At 43.0% G+C, this 20,582-nt stretch overlaps 1 long non-coding RNA gene across 1 annotated transcript; it reads right to left on the reverse strand.

Annotated features, from left to right (window-relative positions):
- Positions 1-8,699: 8,699 nt before the first annotated feature.
- Positions 8,700-16,579, reverse strand: LOC124276372. Its single transcript, XR_006898531.1, has 3 exons — positions 16,383-16,579; positions 10,065-10,186; positions 8,700-9,573 (listed from the first exon to the last, which is right to left on the reverse strand). It is a non-coding gene; the product is annotated as an uncharacterized LOC124276372 (long non-coding RNA).
- Between the last annotated feature and the right edge of the window lie 4,003 nt (positions 16,580-20,582).

Genomic DNA, 20,582 nt, shown 5'->3' on the forward strand with positions numbered 1-20,582 from the left:
AGGGGCGAGAGACATGTTGGGTCTATGGTTAAATATGTCTGCAGATTTCCCATAATCCAGGAACTTCATGAGTTTTCTATATGCCCCTACATCCGCGGGGGTAGCCTACTGGTTAATGACTACATGAGATAATTTCTATATGAATGTAATATGTGGCCCAAACCCATCACAGTCTAGCTATTTGTAACTTACACTGTTGACCTTTTAGATTCATATATAACCACGTAATGCTGTTTTCTTGGCATTCCATTTAATTAGTATGTCAGGTTTCACTAATGGCGTTGTTACGAAACCAATACGCTGCGTCCAGTACATTGGCACCTGCAAGAAGGATCTGTGTGGGTCTGAGAGGTTGGTCTAGTTTAGTCAGTGTCTAGCTAGACTTACCTCCCTTGGTAATACTCCAAGACACTCCAAGACACATAAAATATGTTATGTCTTCATTTAAACTGTCCCACACCATGGATGTGGAATATATGTATCATATTACCAATCTAGTTTTCACATTCGAAAATACCATTTGGAAGAAAATATTATTTTCTTCTGTGTAATGAATGTATAAAAAGATATTTCTTGGCTTGTATGTTAGTTAACATTGATAACATTGTGCCAGCGAATATGATAACACTTTAATGATGTGTAGGACGTGTGTGTCCGAATACTTGGTATTTGGCTTGTAGACTGCCTTCATAGAATAGAAAGTCCCCATTAGGTTGAGATTTGGATTAACATTTCTTTCATGTCAAAATGCAGAGACCGCCAATACAACCCGATGACAGAAATCAGTATGAACCGATTCCTCTTGTCTACTTAGCTTAACTCGGATAAATCAGTGCAGTTACACAATGACAGAAGGTTACTTTTCTTTCTAATGTCAATGTGAATTACCTGCCTTGTCTTCATTAGTGCGAATACTCCACCGCTGTAGTGGGGACAGCGTGGAAGCACCATCACCCTGACGTCCACGTCAACCGACCTCATCAGCTGCGCTTTGTCACTCCCGATTAGCGGGTTGGCGATGAAAAGGGGACATATGGTGATTCTATGGTCAATCGGTCAAGGGGCCCTCTCACATAAATGAATCATGTGGCGGATTTATTAGATCCAGGATGGACTTCGTGTTGGTGCGTGAAACATCGCACCCGATCGTACCGACAGCAACCCATGATATCAAGTCTATGTAATGGAATATGTAAATGTGAGCATGTATGGACTGTCAGTGTCCGCCTGGTGTGCGCCATCAGCTTGCATTAACCTTCCCGCCATCAGTAGGTCCTTCTGAAACAAACCCCAATGTCAAGGCTGGAACTCTTGTGACTGATGGAAGCTGATCTGCTGACCCAAAGTCTGGCCTAGTCACTATTCGCTTAGGGAACTGTGCGTTGGGGATACCAGCCGCATAAGTCTAAGTAGATCCCGGTTGAGTTACTTAGATTGACTGGGATTATTCTTTGGTTCGGATTCCACATTTGCCCCGATCCTTAATCTGTCGGCAGCACACGATTTGGTTTCATTGAAATCATGAACGTCTTGAACCAGAGTGACTTCAGGCTTTCGACCCGCAATGGCTAACACGCAGTGTTTAAGTTGAAAAAATATTCAAAGGGGCGTTGAACCCATTTCACTCACTCACTCGCTCACACATTCAGTAAAATTAATTCTCCCTGAGGAAAGCCACAAAGTCCCCGAAACAGGTTACATTTAGTCCATCTGCATTCATTTAGTGCATTTCCATATCTGCTATCAGACGTCCTGAGACGGCAATGGAACTAAAATATTCCGTAAGTCATGCCGCGACTGTCTCGCCAGCATGCTCTCACAGAACAGTTGGCGTGGTGGGGAAGCCTAATGGTTAAAACCTCCGATCGTCACGCAGAAGACCCGGGTTCGATTACCCACATGGGTATATTGTTTGACCCTATTACGGGTGATCCCAGACGTGATATTGCTGGAATACTGCTAAAAGCGGCGTAAAACCCTTCTCAATTACTCACTCAAAGAATAGTTCCAAAATTGCCGCCATGACAGACATACAACGTGATATGAAACCACACTTTCTTGAGGGTTAAATTTGATTCCTTCGAGTGAGTGAGTATGGTTTTACGCCGCTTTTAGCAGTATTCCAGCAATATCACGGCTGGGACACAAGACATTTTCTTCACACATTCTACTCATGTGGGGAGTCGAACCCGGGTCTTCAGCGTGACGAGCGGACCCTTTAACCATTAGAGTACCCCACCGCCCCTTGATTCCTTCGAATGAAAACCTTTAAACATCTTGTTTACAAACTGATGCCTGTTCCCAAATTACCCTGTTCACATTATTTAACGCTGCACTCGGCAATACCTCTGAAGCATGGCGGCGGTGGGTAAAGAATCGAGTCTCTACCAGATAATCCAGTGACTGACATCGTTAGCATCGACCTACGAAGCTAGGATGCGGTGACATGCATCACCCCTTTCAGCGACCCTGGCATCCCTATCTCGTCAGTCGTCTCGTAAGACAAGCGTGCGTTGGTGAGGACCTCTAATTCTAACCCGAATCTTGACGGGGTAACGAGCAGAATAATGTTATTTGACGGCTGTGTCTTGCAAATTGTGGTAAATATCATCAATGGTCCTTCTTTCAGTCAGGTCTTCAAAAACCCACACCAACCATTCGGCAAGAGGTGCTCAGTCAACACCGACAGGAAGCCATATTGGAAGTATTTTCGTGCACGTTTTTTGTCGACTATCACATGACAAAACACAATCTGGCGGCAGTCTTATTGTTTCTGTTTCTGCTTGACATTGTATATCAAATTTAAGTTAAATAGAAGTTGAAATGTAAGGTAACACAGGAAGTATTTCAGCCATAGCGCGACTTTGTAAAGCACAGATGAACCTGCACTCAAAATATATCCGTCATGATTTGATATTACGTGATGTATAGATAAATCATGCAGTGTCCCTCCGTACGCTAGCTATAGCGCCGCCTGGGGTAGTATGTACGTAGCGGAATACGCCGACTGAAGCATCGTTACCCTACCCGGAGGTTGTATGGAAGGGTCATAAAGACACAACACATTCGTGTCACAGCGTAATAAATCAACACTCAGCTGCAGGTTTACTGATTGCACCTATGAGCTTCCATCCCTTGAGAGTAAAATGTATCAGTATTTCAAAAAATTTAATTAAGCCTTTATAAAGCACGCTCTAACGACAATTCAAATTGTATGCATTCAATTAGAAAATGGAACCATCAACCGCTCCTGGGCAGTTCCAGATACAGTCGCGGATCCGGGAGGAGGGAGGGGTCTCTTTCTCTTCCCCACTCCCCAGACACTTTACATGTTAACTACGTGACTTCATGACTTGGGAATTATGCATAGTTCAGGTTTTCACGCTCCTGAATCCGTACCAGTTTCCGGTGGCCGTATGCCTGTCATACAGCTCACGGTTGTGGACTGTTTGCAGGTTGGTGAATATTAATGTGTGACTGAATGTTGTATAGCGAGCCTAGTCCCGGCAAACCTGACGCAAGTTCCGATCACATGTCACCCCGCACACTGGTCCTTTGAATTCCAAATGAAGTCTTTGAAATCTGTCTTGAATATGATAATCATGGTTGCCGTTGTATAAAGGATCTGCATGGAGAGCGGAAGGTCGGTGTTCGATCCCGGCCACACCATACCAGAAGATTTTAACATGTTATATTTTGATACCCTGCCTAGTCCTGATGATCAGTGGATTTGGAGATTATAACACGAGGGTGTCTTTTCAATGTAATGATTTTCTCCCGGGAATAAACATTGTATGTAGATAGCTCTTAGATTCTCTCGTTACAAAACCTGTTCTCATCTCATGTAAACATGGGGCGGTGGGGGTAGCCTAGTGATCGCGCTCGTCGCGGCGAAGGCCCGAGTTCCATTCCCCACATGGGTACAATGTGTGAAGCCCACTTCTGGTGTCCCCAGCCGTGATATTGCGGGAATATTGCTAAAAGCGGCGTAAAACCCAACTCACTCACTCACTCATGTAAAGATTATGCTAAAATTGCGAGCTTTCTTGGAATGTGCGCATTGATATATATTACGTCAGAAGGCCAGTGTTATGTCAACAGTAACAGCAATCAATGTAATTCCCGTACCTTAAGACGGTAGCCCAACTACAGATGATATCTACAGCGCAGATAAGAGTGCCTGCGCTTTATCAAAGGGAGGTTATTCTCACTCCATGTATGAGGCGTTTAGCGGTTGAGGGGGTTGTCATATGCTGACGAAGTGCAGAGTTAGATGTTCACACTGCAGCAAAACGAAACCCTAAGAATTCGGACGTACTTCGGGCGTCTTTACATTTGAGTAAAGGACACAATTCGCAGAGGTCTACATGAAACTGACCCCTCTGGGTTGAAGTCCTCGCTAAATTGTTTCGCAATTTTATACCTCTAAAGTTCTAACTCGATTACTGACTGACAAGGGCGACAAATGGTTATCGGAAACACTAAAAGCGTTCCTACATGACCTGTCACGACATGTCTGTATGACCCCCAGAGATACGTTGGTTGCTAGCTGCCTAGAAACCTACCCATATGATGTCATTGATGAAACCACGTACTGGTCGTCTGGAGTCCGTATACTGTGTCTGAGTGGGTTGTCTATGTTAAACTACGGCATTGTATCTCAGAGGGCTAGTATTCTAAAACCAGAATTAAATGTGCATAGCACAAGCCGCCTCACACGCACGTGCATTCAAGTCTCTGTATAAGTGCGATGAACTCTCTCCTCACCTCGCCTCGAAAGCGAACTTCTTCGCCTTGGACGACAGTGAGTGAGTTTAGTTTTATGCCGCACTCAGCAATATTCCAGCTATATGGCGGCGGTCTGTAAATAATCGAGTCTGGACCAGACGATTCACTCATGAACAGAATGAGTCGACGACAGCACCCCCATGGCCCTGACAATATTTCCAGGTCAGAAGAAAATTAAAAGAAAAGTTTACAGTGCCATTCCCCTCCCTATAGTCCCATAAACTCAATTTAAACTCAGTTGTAGAAACACGTCCCGTCCGCACAAAGAGACAGTTAATAGATACCTCAGTCAGAGTTCGAATATGTCAAGTATATTTTCTTAAATTAATCCTTATAGGCGATTCTTATCACGATAAGCTGGTAATACAAGAAATCTTCAGGTCTATTTGTTCCACTCCCTGGGTCAGTACTTAAGTAAGTAGACTGTATTGATCTCACTGGGGTAATTGCATGAAGCTCGAGGAGACGCAGAGAGAAAGATCACGGTTTTCTCTGACAGCGCATCAAGGCTGTTGCACGCCCAAGTGATCTGGACATTGGTCATATGGGATTCCAGCTGATCCAACCGACTTATTAACTAGGCACGTTTTCAAATACCCTTCCAAGTCCAGCGTGCCCGTTGTGTTCCTTTAAAGCCATGACATCGTGCAAATCATGGTCGCTTGGCTGTGGATGTTTGAATTGCAGCTGCCATTGATGTTGGATGTATTTCCCCGTTGTTCCGTGCGGCAGCAGCTGACGGTCCCAATGTGCCCTCTGTTGTTGTTGAGGGAGGGGTTGTTTGTCTCGCGCAGTACCGACATATCCCCGCAGCATGCCGCCTGTGAACATCACGACTGTCGTCCAGCGGACGAGATATATGACCAACTTGCAGCGGCTAAAAAATGAACCCGTGATCGCTCCGGCGCTATTTCGAGCTGCAGCGGAGCATTAGGAAGATTGTGGTTCGTTATCTGAAAACAGACACTGTCGATCGATACACAGCCCATTACTGATGCGCTAGCGTTGTTGGGAATTGTAAATGTAAGCGATTCAAACCCTCAGTCCAGCCCTGGATTTGTTGTACGAGGTTCCAGCTACATGGTGGCAGACGACATCGTGACCTTCCAACCGACGCTGACATTCCAATGTATTTTTTTAAAACTAATTCATGCAAAACTATAGTTCCCGGCTCATTTCTTTACTCTCTTATTATAGGTTTTTATTATAGGAACAACGCTCTTTAGGTTCGTAATGTTAATATAGAGGATCCTTCATTGGAAGCAGCCGAAGTTTGGCTGTAACAATTTGGAAATGAACGTGAACATCCCAGCCTTGTAATACCTTTGATTAACGTAAGAGTCCACCAGTCGTATGCCTCACAAGAGGCTCCGCAAGTCCCATACCACTCATCCCTCCATCTCTTCTGAAGAGAGTCCACAATTTCTTTAACAACCGTTCTTCTGTTTCTTTACACGAGAGACTATGAGTCCTATAACATTTTTCCTATTTCCTCACAAAAGAGTCCTAAAAATCTGACCCGTGAAGATCCGGACTAAAATTGGTCTTCAGCAACCCATGTTTGTCGTAAGAGGCGACTAACGGGATCGGGTGGTCAGGCTCGCTGACTTGGTTGACACATGTCATCGTATCCTAAATGCTTAGATTGATGTTCATGCTGTTGATCACTGTATTGTCTTGTCCAGACTTTTATTATTATTTACAGACCCCCACCATATAGCTGGAATATTGCTGAGTGCGGCGTTAAACAACAAACAAACAACCAACCAACCAACCATCCAACCAACCTCAGATCCTATACCAACCATCCTCCTATTTCCTCACAAGATAGACCGATGAGACTAAGCGTACAGTGCAGCACGGTTGAAGTGGAGGAAGTGGTTAATAAGAAAGTTAAGGTAGATACAACCAAAACACATATATTAACACAACACTTTGGCAACCTCGGTTGGAACATGCAACCTCTTCGTCTGTAGTCCTTCCTCGACAGCCTCTGTTGTTGAGATCGTGGACGTCCTGCACGTCAATACTGCTCCAATGCTATCAATACTATCAACTCACTGATGTTTACTATAACACAGTTCGTTAAGTACTGGTGACGTACCGGTTATGCGTTGATCGTAAGTCTGTCTAAACACATGTACACATTTTGGATAACGCACAATGATTTTCATTTTTTCCCAACCAAAGTTCCCGTGAAGGTCCTGGTTAGAATATTGGCCTTCAGTAACCCGTGCTTGCCGTAAGAGGCGACTAACGGGGTCGGGTGGTCAGGATCGCTGACTTGGTTGACCCATGTCATCGGTTCCCAATTGCGCAGATCGATGCTCATGCTGCTGATCACTGGATTGTCTGGTCCAGACTCGATTATTTACAGACCGCCGCCATATAGCTGGAATACTGCTGAGTGTGGCGTAAAACTCAACTCACTCACTCACTCAACTCACCCAACCAAAGCGAATAAATTATATACACGTTTTAACACAAAACGTGTAACTTCTCAACATTTCATACCAAGTTACACATGCTTCTCTTGCCGCCACGAGTTATTTTCTCTCTTTGACTGATGCAGTTATTTTTTCTCGGCAATTGTTTAAAAACGAAAGAGTAGAAAGTTTACATTTTTTAAAAGTGAGATCTCTGAACGGGTGGTTCGTGAGTCGAGTCGGTCTAACCTCCGTATTTGAAGAAGCGGAAGAGAGATGTTACAGTACTGCATCTGTTGAATGTTGAATGTTGCATCTTTGCATTGTATATGGTATGCAGCAAGGTCTACAGTGACAGTGTTGACAGGGCAGGGCGCCCTAACCCAGACATCCAGCTCCACATGTAGCAGTAGAATTAGTTTTACATGCTATTTAGAAGCCCTTGGGACAGGAGTTGGATCAGGTTCGCGGTGCCCCATGGCTTGTGGTGGGATTCACACTCAGAGATGAAGTGGCATCATGTCCCGATAGCGGGGATCGATAGCTGTTAGGTACTGGTTTGTCTGGTCCAGACTCAACCGTTATGATAAATGTGGAGTTCTGTTGGGTGTGGCGATAAATAGCATTCACCCACTCATCCAGTCATCTTTAGAAGACGATCATGTGCAACACGTGTGAAGATACAAAGTATCCCAACATAGGTACAATGTGTGAAGTCCAAGTATATTGTCCTCCGCCGTGACATCGCTGGAAACCTCCCGTTCACCCACTCAGATCGTCGAACATGTCAACGACGGAACATACCTTGCCACACGTTGACGAGATGTCATCGTCCGGCTTCGTGTCCACGACGTGCAGTATATTACACATGTATGACGTCAGCGTCGAGTCGGAGACCCGTATGTTGTTGATGTCCTAACACTTTGATCAATTTATTGAGCACGGGTATTGGCAGACTAAAGATCATTATGGCTTCGAATACAAAATTTGCACAGTGAAATCCGGAACTTAATGCCGTGACAGAACCCAACTGACTGGCTTCTGAATTTGGTATCCACAGACAACAGGCGTGTTGATAAAAGCATGGAAACACAGACAAATCAAAATCGCGTGATATTTGTGTAAACAATTCTAAATCTTGACAAGCAATTCTAAATCAGTCTTCAAATGACCACAATATTTGAGTTTAAAAAAGGAAAAGTATTAACCTGCAACGTATCCTAATTTCAGATCTGATATGCATGAACGCCAAAGATGGCTCATGTACATGTCAACGTGATTTATTAACTGATGGAGTTGTGTATGCAAGCATAGGAGGATCCAGAGAGGGGTTCAGATGTGCGCGTCCCCAGCCCGACCCCCTTTTATCCTGAAAGGTTTTTTAATCATAGGCCGATCTATTTAGTCTCAGGTGAACATGAAATGTGCACCCACCCACCCCCAAAGCTGTATCCGCCACTGTGCTAGCTATCGTCATCTGCTCAATGTGAGTTGAACACCCTGCTCAATGTTAGTTGAACACCCTGCTCAATGTGAGTTGAACACCCTCTCAATGTTAGTTGAACACCCTCCCTAATGTGAGTTGAACACCCTGCTCAGTGTGAGCTGAACACCCTGCTCAATGTGAGTTGAACACCCTGCTCAATGTGAATTGAACACCCTCTCAATGTTAGTTGAACACCCTCCCCAATGTGAGTTGAACACCCTGCTCAGTGTGAGCTGAACACCCTGCTCAATGTGAGTTGAACACCCTGCTCAATGTGAATTGAACACCCTGCTCAATGTGACTTGAACATCCTCATCAGTGTGAGTTGAAGACCCTGCTCAGTGTAAGTTGTTGTTGTTGTTACTCCTGGGGGAACACTGCATACATTTCCTGGATGTTTTGCCCCTGTGGTTAAAATGACCCGTTCGTGTTCAATAACTTTCGAATCGGGGAATGATCGCAATTAGGATGACCATTGTTGTCCTTGAAACTGGTAGGAACATCACCGCACTCCTAACATATGCTGTTCTTGTCCATACGCAAGATCTGCCATTTAGTCAGAAGGGAGTTTTCAGGTCCGTAGATTCGTCACCAGGTGACTAGATTGTGACGATGTCGTGCGATGAGTTATGTCCTTGATGACGTCGTTCAGGATAGGTCTTCAAGCCCGACATCCCTCAGTTCCGCATTGTGCATGTGGGCGTACTCCTCAGCGGGTTCCAATCCTGACCCAAGCGTGCTCCTTCTGGAAGGAATGTCGCCATCAGAGTTGTCCATACTCACAGTTAGCGACTTGTGTTTATTTTTTAATATGCCAATTTCTGCATGGTCGTCTGAGAACGGCTGTACACACTGACAATAGTTCTTCCAAACCTGAAAGTGAATAAACAAAGACCACTCGACTCCCTTCATTGAGTCTAAGAGTATCCATGTTCAAATGCTCAATGGGCTAGTATAAAAAAACTGGCATACGTTTGGACCGGTACTAGCAGTCACACACACATAAATTAACGATGCTATGTGAGTTCAATAAACGTGAACGAGATGGTAATCCCCACTTCAACTCACCGACCTAACCTCCAATATTACGCCATTTCTATGCTTCGGATCGACACAGAGCCAGGGCTTACAGATGCAACTAACAACCTGTAGAATCAGCAAGGGTTCCCGGCCCTGTGGTACGCATAACCCACCTTATACACCCACTTAAGCAATCATACGTTGTACCTCGGAGAGTAGCATGCCTATTCTCTCTTTCGTCCAACGCGTTTGTCGTAAAAACATTGTAATAATTATACACTGGAAAATATACAAGTCTCGGTTCATGAATACAAATACCGAGGACTGTAGATCTTTTCACGAACCTCCATTTCCGACAAACATCCGAAATCATTCCCTAGAGTGTGGAAGGTAAAAGTTCTGTCACTTCCACATTAACTGAAACGTGGGTTCCAGATAACGCACACATCAATACCTGACAGTCAGCCTGTGAATAAACAATGCATTGACGTCAAAGGTATGTTTTAAATAGTTAAACTAAGCTGACTTTCAGTATACTATATATAGCACGACCATTGGTTTCAATAAATGTTTAGCTTGCATTTGTTTAACATCATCACTGTATATCATTGTAAGTCATTTCCACTGCAGAACACGAGTGACGGAGTGTCAAATCGACATACCAATGTATATTGTGAATCGGTCAATGGCTATTAACCTATATACACAACAGTGGTATGTGATGCTTCATGCTCTGTCAGCACTCCAAGTGAATGATGATCCTGTCGAGTTTGTTATAAATATTCAGGATACAAATCCGGTGACGGACCATCTGGAACCGTTAAGTGACAGAGATTGATACACATGGACCATGGGCTCTCTGGCGTCAAACGTCAGGGTCACGATGCGGGTGACTTGTGGCTTTTTATTACGTTTCCCTTTTATCACTGATACACGATAACGTCAATTAAATACAGATTATAACCCGTATAATATGGAAGCGTAAGGGTGCCACATTCTAAAATGTATTTATCATCTTTTTACATCTATGTAGAAGATGAGTTTCTTTAGACAGTGGCACCAATACGCTTCCATAGTATAGCCGCCATCACATACTAGGAACACAACTCGTATTAAGCGAGAGTTTGGAGACAGAGATGAATGCTATAGTGTTTTTGGTTTCGTAGAGAAACCCATCCCAAACTAATTGAGAGCGTTATTTATTAGTTTATTCAGTTATATAGTGATATATATTGCTCACAAAGTATTCTAGCTAAGTGATTATATTTGCATATTCATGATCACGTGATACGCTTGCTCATACACTGAGGTTATTAAATTGGTTTCCGCATCATATGTCGAATAAAATATATTTGATATTCGGTGATGGGTTCCCGTATCTGGAATTCCTTTGTAAAGATATTAGACACACACACATACACACATACATACACACACATATACACTCACATACACTCACATACACACACATACGTACTCACATACACACATACACACACATACGTACTCACATACACCCGTACACTCACATACACACGTACTCACATACACACACATACACACACATACACAGTGACACATACACACACATACACACGTACACTCACATACATACACACACATACAAACATACACTCACATACACACACATACACTCACATACACTCACAGACAAACGGACACACACACCGACACCGTTTGGCTGTAGACGCTGGACACCATCCACACCACCAGGTAGCACTCACCAGGCGCCACCCGCCCCACCCTCTGTGTCCCCCAACCCTGGATGTGAGGAGGTTTAGTCTCTACAGTATGTAGGCTAATTGTGATTAAAAAATGCACCCCCATACTCTTATAATGAGCCTGACTCACTGGTCAGGGCCATACTAATCTTGATCGACTGTTGTTATAAGGATATGTAGTGGAGTAGAGAGGATTAGTGCATCCACGAAGAAGTTACAACTGGATTATAATAAGATGAAAGGGATTACTGCATAAGCTAAATTGTAAAAACAATGATGAGATATACATGTAGTTAATTTCTCACTGTAAAATACTCAGTTCTCTGCTACTAATAGGCTTTAAACCAGCGTAACCCTATAAAATGGAGTGTTTGCCAAGCACTGATAGTCACAATGGCTAACCCGTAGAGGCCAGAGTTCATATTGTCTCAGAGAAGAGGAAGACAGGTACTACACATGTATCGACTGAATGTTGTGAGACAAGTAGCCACACACTGGAAGTGCGTCATATATCAATGTAAAGGTAAATGCAGTACCATTGGCGACCACATATCTTCCGTTCCTGGACTGAGAAAGAAGATAACCCTTCAGTTCCTCGAAGCGGGTGGCCACATTATCAACTTGAAGGGAGAATGGACATCCACCTAAGTGAACTCTCTCAATACTGATATGATATGATATATGATAAATAAATGATCATTTCATTGTGATCAGAAAATGATATGATGAGAGTCACGAAACACAAAGCGGCGGGCTGAAACTGAACCCTGATAGCGACGACAGACAGAAACTATAATGTACACAACTGTACACAAATTAATTAAAATGTTGAATTCAATTCAAGATATCTTAAATTAATTTATACATATCCACAAAAGCATTACAGATATCTTTTTAACTCAGAGGTATCTTCAATTCAACTATAGATATCTTTATTTCAATTAGAGGTATCTTCAATTCTGATCGTTACTGATATATTAATTCAATTTAAGATATCATGTACAAATTTAAAGATATATTTAAATCAATTATTGATATATTTATACAAGTAACAGGAATAGTTATATCTAATTCATTTCAAAACAATTTAATATATCAGTAGTTTTTCAATACATTGTTTGAGATATATTTTATTCAATTCATGATATCTCTATTTTCGTTCACGATATCTTTAAAACAATTAAAGATATCCGTATTCCTTAATAAATGTGAAATCGGCTTGTCATACATAAGAGCCAGCTATAAGCCGGCCCTGGAAAATATACATCACCACGTTGTTGAAGAAAACCTTTAGTCCTCAAAATTGTACAATTATTTATCATTCACAACTTTAGCATATGAATATCTATGTAACTCTATAGAACTGTCGCATTAAGAAAACAGTTACTGTAAATTGTAATTATAGTTCATTCCTCCTGTATCTCCATCACTAAGAATGTGTCTTTTGTTACAGGGTGATACTCACTTATTACCATGAACCACCTGCAAACTGTAACGTTGAAGGCTGCTCTTGCTAAAAACACTCGAGTGCGTGGATGAGTCGATTAATCAATCATTTAGTTGGCAAATTGCTGGAATACTGCTTTCATTTTCTCAAACAGAAAACGTTGATTTTTCTTACATGATGAACCTGTGATGTGACATGGGACAAACACAAGGGGATAATCTCAGCCGTGATTTGTAAATTCATCATTCAAATATAACGGCGGTTCGTTAACGCACCATATAAAGACCCTCCTTTAGAGAGAATGCATGTTCTACGCCGCAAGCAAGTAGTGTAATGGTAACGCAATGGGACAGCTCCACACAGCGGGATCATAGATGACTCGCTTATTGTTACAAAGACGAAACCATACAATCAATCCTACTCTGATTTTCATTAGATTCCAGTATTTATCGGATACTGTATAGTTATACAAATCAAGTTATCCATATTATTATCCATCCAAATATTCGTCTTCACAGAATAGCAATAAGTACATTTGGTATCGGATCAATCCGATCATCAGTTAATGCGCTACAGTGCAATAGTACAAGATCATCTCTTCAGTAAACACACAGGGACATTCTGTTACAATCACCATTTCCTCACAAATACACCGGCGGTCGTAAACTACCCAAGTCTCTTTCTAATACACTTATGCACTGTCATCGATATTTACGCACTGTTTCAGAAAATGACATCGGATTTCGATTATTTACAATGCTCTTTCACTAAAGCTTTCATCAAAGCGTCGATAGAACGATGTGGGAAATTGTTTTAGATGCGAGTTTGTATTGACTCAGTATCACGTTGAAACTGGTTGTGAGAGCTCCCGGCACAATCATTACAGAAGCTCCATGCAGTTGCATGAAATGAAATGGCAAACGTATATAGAACGAGAAGACAACGTCGTATTAATGTTTGATGGATTAGAATCACTTAGACGTCTTGTTGGGACGTTACCGAGCCGTATCTAAACAAGTGATCAGAACATATATGATTGCGTCAACAAAATCAATCACATCATCAATTATCTCACGTCTCTATCGATTCCTTTTTACTGAATGACACTGAACTGGCAAAATGTATTTATTGCCTTGTCATTATCCGTTTGGTTTCGGGCGTGTTAAAGGATGCGCTTGTCGCAGCTGTGTTAGGAGCATGGATAACCTTGTTAACGTCATACAGACTAGGTGTGTGAGGAGTTTACTACCGCTATAATGTACAGCTTGTTAAAGGAGACTCTTCTTCTGGGCGTTAGAGGACTATTTCCAACTGAATTAACGTCAAACAAGAGCAGTGTTGAGAGTTCCGATATCGTGGGCCGCGTATTATTCTTGAAGGCTTGTCAGAGGTTTCTTTTCAGTGGGGACATGTAGGCCGTATTCAACGTCTCTTCCTTCGCATAGATATATCAGAGACAACATTCATTATAAGTGTAGTTTTAAAGATTGCAGGCATATCGTCTTGTGGAACTTCGAGTTAGGTTCTTTTAAAATGAACAGCTGCTGCACATTATCGTTAACTAAATTTCTGTCATTAAACTTAAAGGAAAGAGGCCAATTCGAAGTTAAAGGTACCGAATTATATGACATGACACCATGACATGACTGGTAAGGCTGCACCAAATTGTTGGAGAGAGAGGGGGCAACTAGGTCTCTGTCATCTGAATCCTTCAACACCCATTTACAGCATATATCATTTTAGTTACTAATGGTTACTTTAATACGTATTTCAATTAGCACTTTGACAAATATGACAGGTAAATATAGATTAGTTTACCAACATAGACATTTTTCTGTACATAATGTCTCACTTAGATTGCCAAAGTATGACCTGAAGTCGTAGGTTAGAAGAATTTCATATTCACCTAACTTACTTATTAAGCAAATTATGATTCATAAGAAAATATTGTCATTTCAGATTTGGCTGCTTTTCCCCGGGCATTTCATCTTGAATCTGTTCCTGTCACATTAATCAGGCACGCCGGGTTATTACTTCATTCCGTTCACAGTGGCGTGAGTTCCTTCTTGTCCGCTTACTCTTGTATTTACTGGTTTTCAGCTGGACACACAATCTTTCATTCAGATAGCTCTCAATCTGACATTTTAGAGCTACGGCATATATGAATCTTTCCAGAATGGATAAAGATCAAACCTACCTATAGGGCAAGTGAAGAATATGAAATAGAGAAATCTCGTCGAGTCAGACGCTGCAGCCACATAAAATAAAGGTCTCGTTTCACTATTTCGAATTTGGAAAAGAAGCACCGCAAGTTACTTTAAAAGGGAATATTACAAGGGCAGAACTAATAACCTCTTGCTTGACTAAATTGTGTGTCATGAGCAGCGTATTTCAAAGGCATTTATCTGTTTCTCTGTTGTATCCCTACGCCTAATCCGGAAGGTGGAGGCATCAAGTGTATAGGGAGCTACACGGTCACTTCCGGGTCCATTATATGAGTAGCTATTTCTGTATGAATTGGCCCTAATATCATCCGATATTGATCAACGTCAGAGAGCACAATTAGCTTTCCATAGCCCAGTTCAGCTTCGTCTCCCGTAATCTTCAAAATAAAGATTAAGGCACAAAAACTATTATCTTAATATTGCCAACCGATCTTCTGTGTACTATTCTGTTCACTATACTAATGCTAACGGCTTAAGAAATAATTTTGAGGGCATTTGTGTACCAGTGGTCAAAATTGGTTAGAATCTTTCATTCGAACCAATAACAAACGTTTCTGTTGTTTAAAATCAGCGCAGTGTTTCAGATAAGACTCATCAACCCACTCAATCGCCCATCATTTCCTCCTATGATACGTTTCTTTACTGAAGAAGACCTAGTATTACTGTAATTGGTACCTATCGCGAGCCTACTTGATTTCCATATTTGAAGCCGATTTATGGTGGAACATTGTTAAAACATGCGTTGTAGCATAACACCCATTGTTCCAGAAACCCATTTCCATATCACTCACTCACTCACTCACGCACGCACGCACTCGCTCAGCCGGACGCTCACCCCCTCTCTCTCTCCCTCACTGACTCATCTCCCCATATACTCACTGTATTGTTACCACCACCAAACATTTATGGCAGCAACACAGAGCCCCGATGGCGGCTGTCATATCCCAGTTCTAACTCATCTACTTTGCTACTCCACTAATCAGAACTATATGAAATGCGGACCTTTTTCTAGCAAATAGCCTGATGACCGTTAACTAGTATGTAAGCAATAGCTCCGGCCGCTCTCTCAGCTTTGTGGCGGTCGACCTATTATCCTCTCAAATGCTATTAACCCGAGAGTTCCTCTATTCCATCACTATCGATCAGCTCGACGATATTATTACAATGATTGCCAAAGCTCTGTTCGAGGTAATTTTTAATCTCTCCCTGGTAATTCTAGTAAAGGTACTTTGAAGTTAATGTACTCACCAGGGCCACGCTGTTGGCGTCTCTGAGAGACGTGGCCATTGTGTAGTCTCCGGTATGCCCGAAGGCGCATGTCCGCCTGTCACATTCCTTACCAAGGCAACTGGCCTGCGAGGGGAAGCGCTCCCCAAGGCGTGGAGGAGTTGGTCAATCACTCCCGGATATTAAAGTTTTGAAAGTCACACCCATTGTCAGCGAGTATCAAGAACGCTTTCCTTCCTCCGATGTGTTAAATATTCTGGCGAGTCATATTCAAAAAGCCCATGACTCAAGACCCATGATGTTATTGCCATTAATAGCTGAAAACAAGTCTATGCTGACTCAATCCACAGGAATATGTGCTTGAAAGTAAATACTTCAAACAAGGACGTTGACCTAGTAGGTCAAGCACTTACTTATCAACAGTTATTGTTGTACAGCTACGTATTACTTTGCTAAATCTTCATATAAATAAAAATATCATTGTTTACTATTGCCATTTGTCGAAAAACACGCAAGGCATTAGTTGGGCTGTTTGGGTGTACCCTATAACATTTTACAACTTCAACAGAACAGAGTTCACTTGCACAAATGTTTTGCCTGCACTCTAGACTGACCATTTACTGATCCTGCCTGACATTTCTCTGTGTGAAGCCTGTCATCACGTAACACGTGTGCTCGAAACGCACTGTACGTGGGAAATCTTTTACACAAATGTCTTAACAACATGGTATGTTGGTATGTTTGTGTATAGACTGTAATGTCTGACAGACTGCAGTGAAATACGTGTCTTAAAATATATTCTTTGCAAAGATCTGATTGCATTTGGCCAGAACAAAAATACAGAAGCTGTCAATAGAAAACCCGCAAGAAACACGAGAACGTTGTATCTGCATACTGAACACTAAGCATGTGTACCATTGACCAACAGATGAGTCTTGTTCTGGAAAGGTTTTCCTCCGGGTTATCAAGCTCAACGTAAAACGGTGTGTGTTCGGGCAACTTTTGGTATTCATATCTTTTTAGAAGATCTTAGGAATACCTCATCGTTGGACACCAAAAGTGGTGTAGGTTGGCGTCTTTTGTGTGAGCGCGGCGATAGGAGGTAGCCCAGTGGTTAAAGTTTCACTTGTCACAACTAGGCTCGGGATCGATTCCCCTCGTCGGTACAATGTGTGTGGTGCCCGCTTCTGGTGCCCCCTGCCGTGATTTTACCGGAATATTGCTCAAAGCAATGGATTACCCAGCTACCTGACTCCCACTTCTGTGGCTGAATATGTACATCATGTGCCATCATAAACCTATGTCAATATAGCGCTGTGAGTGCGTGCGTGCGTGCGTACTAGTCCCGGACTGATGTAAGTTCTGCAGTGCAATCCCACTGATATATCATGCAGCATGTATTCCACTCGACTCCAGTATATTAACTCCAAATTCTTGTCGAACCAGCGACCTTCCGCTTTCCAATGCTTTTGATCCACATTCATCTGTGAGATTGATTCGTCGTTTGCTTTAATGGTACTTATGCCATAGTGTCACAGAGTATAACCATTTGAACTCCGGAGACAACTGTGTGCGCTTGAATTACAATTGTGATTCTTTTAAACTTTCTTAACGAAAGACATGAAGACATAACCCATAGTTTTATCACCGGACTGCTGCCATCTGATCCGAAAAACGACAAGACAAAAGTCATTCGCAGCTCCATCAATTACCGACCCACATCACGCACATTGACGACATCATCTACAGTGAGATGGTACTGTCTTGACAGATCTTAATCTGGAGGATTGGGAGGATTGGGGCAGGTTTTATTGTCGTCAAATACTTGTTAATCCGTAGAGATTTCCACGTTTCCATGGTGACGAATTAATTTGAAGTGCTTCGTCTCACGCAATTTTCTCTTGTACATCATTGAACTATCAACTAGCTATTAAAAAGGGCAGACTCGGGGCTGATTGGATGATACACCGGTGGTTTAATGCAGTCGTCTATGTCAGTGGCGGTAATATGTTTGTTCTCTTGGATATTAACTGTAGTGACAGGACCCTCGGATGCCTGGTAGACTCTCTGGTAGATAGACGTGCTGGATTGACAATCCGGTAGATGGACTCTCTGGTAGATGGACATGCTGGATGGACTATCTCGTAGATGGACACTCTGGTAGATGGACGTGCTTGATGGACAATCTCGTAGATGGGCGTGCTGGATGGACAATCCGGTAGATGGACACTCTGGTAGATGGACGCGCAGGATGGACTCTCTGTGGATGGGTTCTCTGGTAGATGGACGTGCTAGATGGACTATCTGGTAGATGGACACTCTGGTAGATGGACGTGCTGGATGGACTATCTGTTAGATGGACACTCTGGTAGATGGACGCGCAGGATGGACTCTCTGTGGATGGGTTCTTTGGTAGATGGACGTGCTGGATGAACAATCTGGTAGATGGGCGTGCTGGATGGACAATCTGGTAGATGGGCGTGCTGGATGGACAATCTGGTAGATGGGCGTGCTGGATGGACAATCTGGTAGATGGACTCTCTGGTAGATGGACGTGCTGGATGGACAATCTGGTATATGGGCGTGCTGGATGGACAATCTGGTAGATGGACTCTCTGGTAGATGGACGTGCTGGATGGACAATCTGGTAGATGGGCGTGCTGGATGGACAATCTGGTAGATGGACGTGCTGGATGGACACTCTGGTAGATGGACGTGCTGGATGGACAATCTGGTAGATTGGCGTGCTGGATGGACAATCTGGTAGATGGACTTTCTGGTAGATGGACGTGCTGGATGAACAATCTGGTAGATGGACGTGCTGGGTGGACTATCTGTAGATGGACACTCTGGTAGATGGACGTCCTTGATGGACAATCTCGTAGATGGGCGTGCTGGATGGACAATCTGGTAGATGGACTTTCTGGTAGATGGACGTGCTGGATGGACAATCTGGTAGATGGACGTGCTGGATGGACAATCTGGTAGATGGACACTCTGGTAGATGGACGTGCTGGATGGACAATCTGGTATATGGGCGTGCTGGATGGACTCTCTGGTAGATGGAGACTCTGGTAGATGGACGCGCAGGATGGACTCTCTGTGGATGGGTTCTCTGGTAGATGGACGTGCTGGATGGACACTCTGGTAGATGGACGTGCTGGATTGACTCTCTATGGATGGACTATCTGGTAGATGAACGTGCTTGATGGACAATCTGGTAGATGGACGAGCTGGATGGACAATCTGGTAGATGGACGTGCTGGATGGACTCTCTGGTAGATGGACGTGCTGGATGGACTCTCTGGTAGATGGACTCTCTGGTAGATGGACGTGCTGGATGGACTCTCTGTAGATGGACTCTCTGGTAGATGGACTTTCTGGTAGATGGATGTGCTGGATGGACTCTCTGGTAGATGGACGTGCTGGATGGACTCTCTGTGGTAGGACTCTCTGGTAGATGGACTTTCTGGTAGATGGACGTGCTGGATTGACTCTCTGGTAGATAGACTTTCTGGTAGATGGACGAAAATGCGGATGCCCAGGATTGGGAATACGTAGGTGGGGAGGAGAATGATGTAGATGCCGTGATGGATGGGTGTGTATCCTACATTAATTCTGTATTGATGGATGTACTTGGTGGGAAGACGGAATATATGAATGTGTGGAGGTACAGAAGGTTGTACTTAATTGCTTACACATCCAGAGAGTTTTCTCGCAGTTGATGTAACAGAGGGTTAAGCGTATATTCTTAGAAGGTCAATGAATATTGTCAAGCACGACAACGACATTAGAGTCTATGTCGACACGCCGCCTATACAGAATAAAGAAGTTGTATATCCATAAAAATAGTCTTCATTCTCGAAAAAGGTCTTGTCGATCGTTACGCTTCTTCCAGTCAAATCAGTCTGAACCGCCCTGTGATCCTTACTCTTCTTCCAGTCAAATAAGTCCAAGAGGTCTTGTCGATCGTTACGCTTCTTCCAGTCAATCAGTATAAACAGTCTTGTCGATCGTTACGCTTCTTCCAGTCAAATCAGTTCAAGAGGTCTTGTCGATCGTTACTCTTCTTCCAGTTAAATCAGCCCAAGAGGTCTTGTCGATCGTTACTCTTCTTCCAGTCAAATAAGTCCAAGAGGTCTTGTCGATCGTTACTCTTCTTCCAGTCAAATCAGCCCAAGAGGTCTTGTCGATCGTTACTCTTCTTCCAGTCAAATAAGT

Source organism: Haliotis rubra, unplaced genomic scaffold, assembly GCF_003918875.1.
Source record: "Haliotis rubra isolate DU_JTF1 unplaced genomic scaffold, ASM391887v1 Scf105, whole genome shotgun sequence".
NCBI classification, from domain to species: Eukaryota; Metazoa; Mollusca; class Gastropoda; order Lepetellida; family Haliotidae; genus Haliotis; species Haliotis rubra.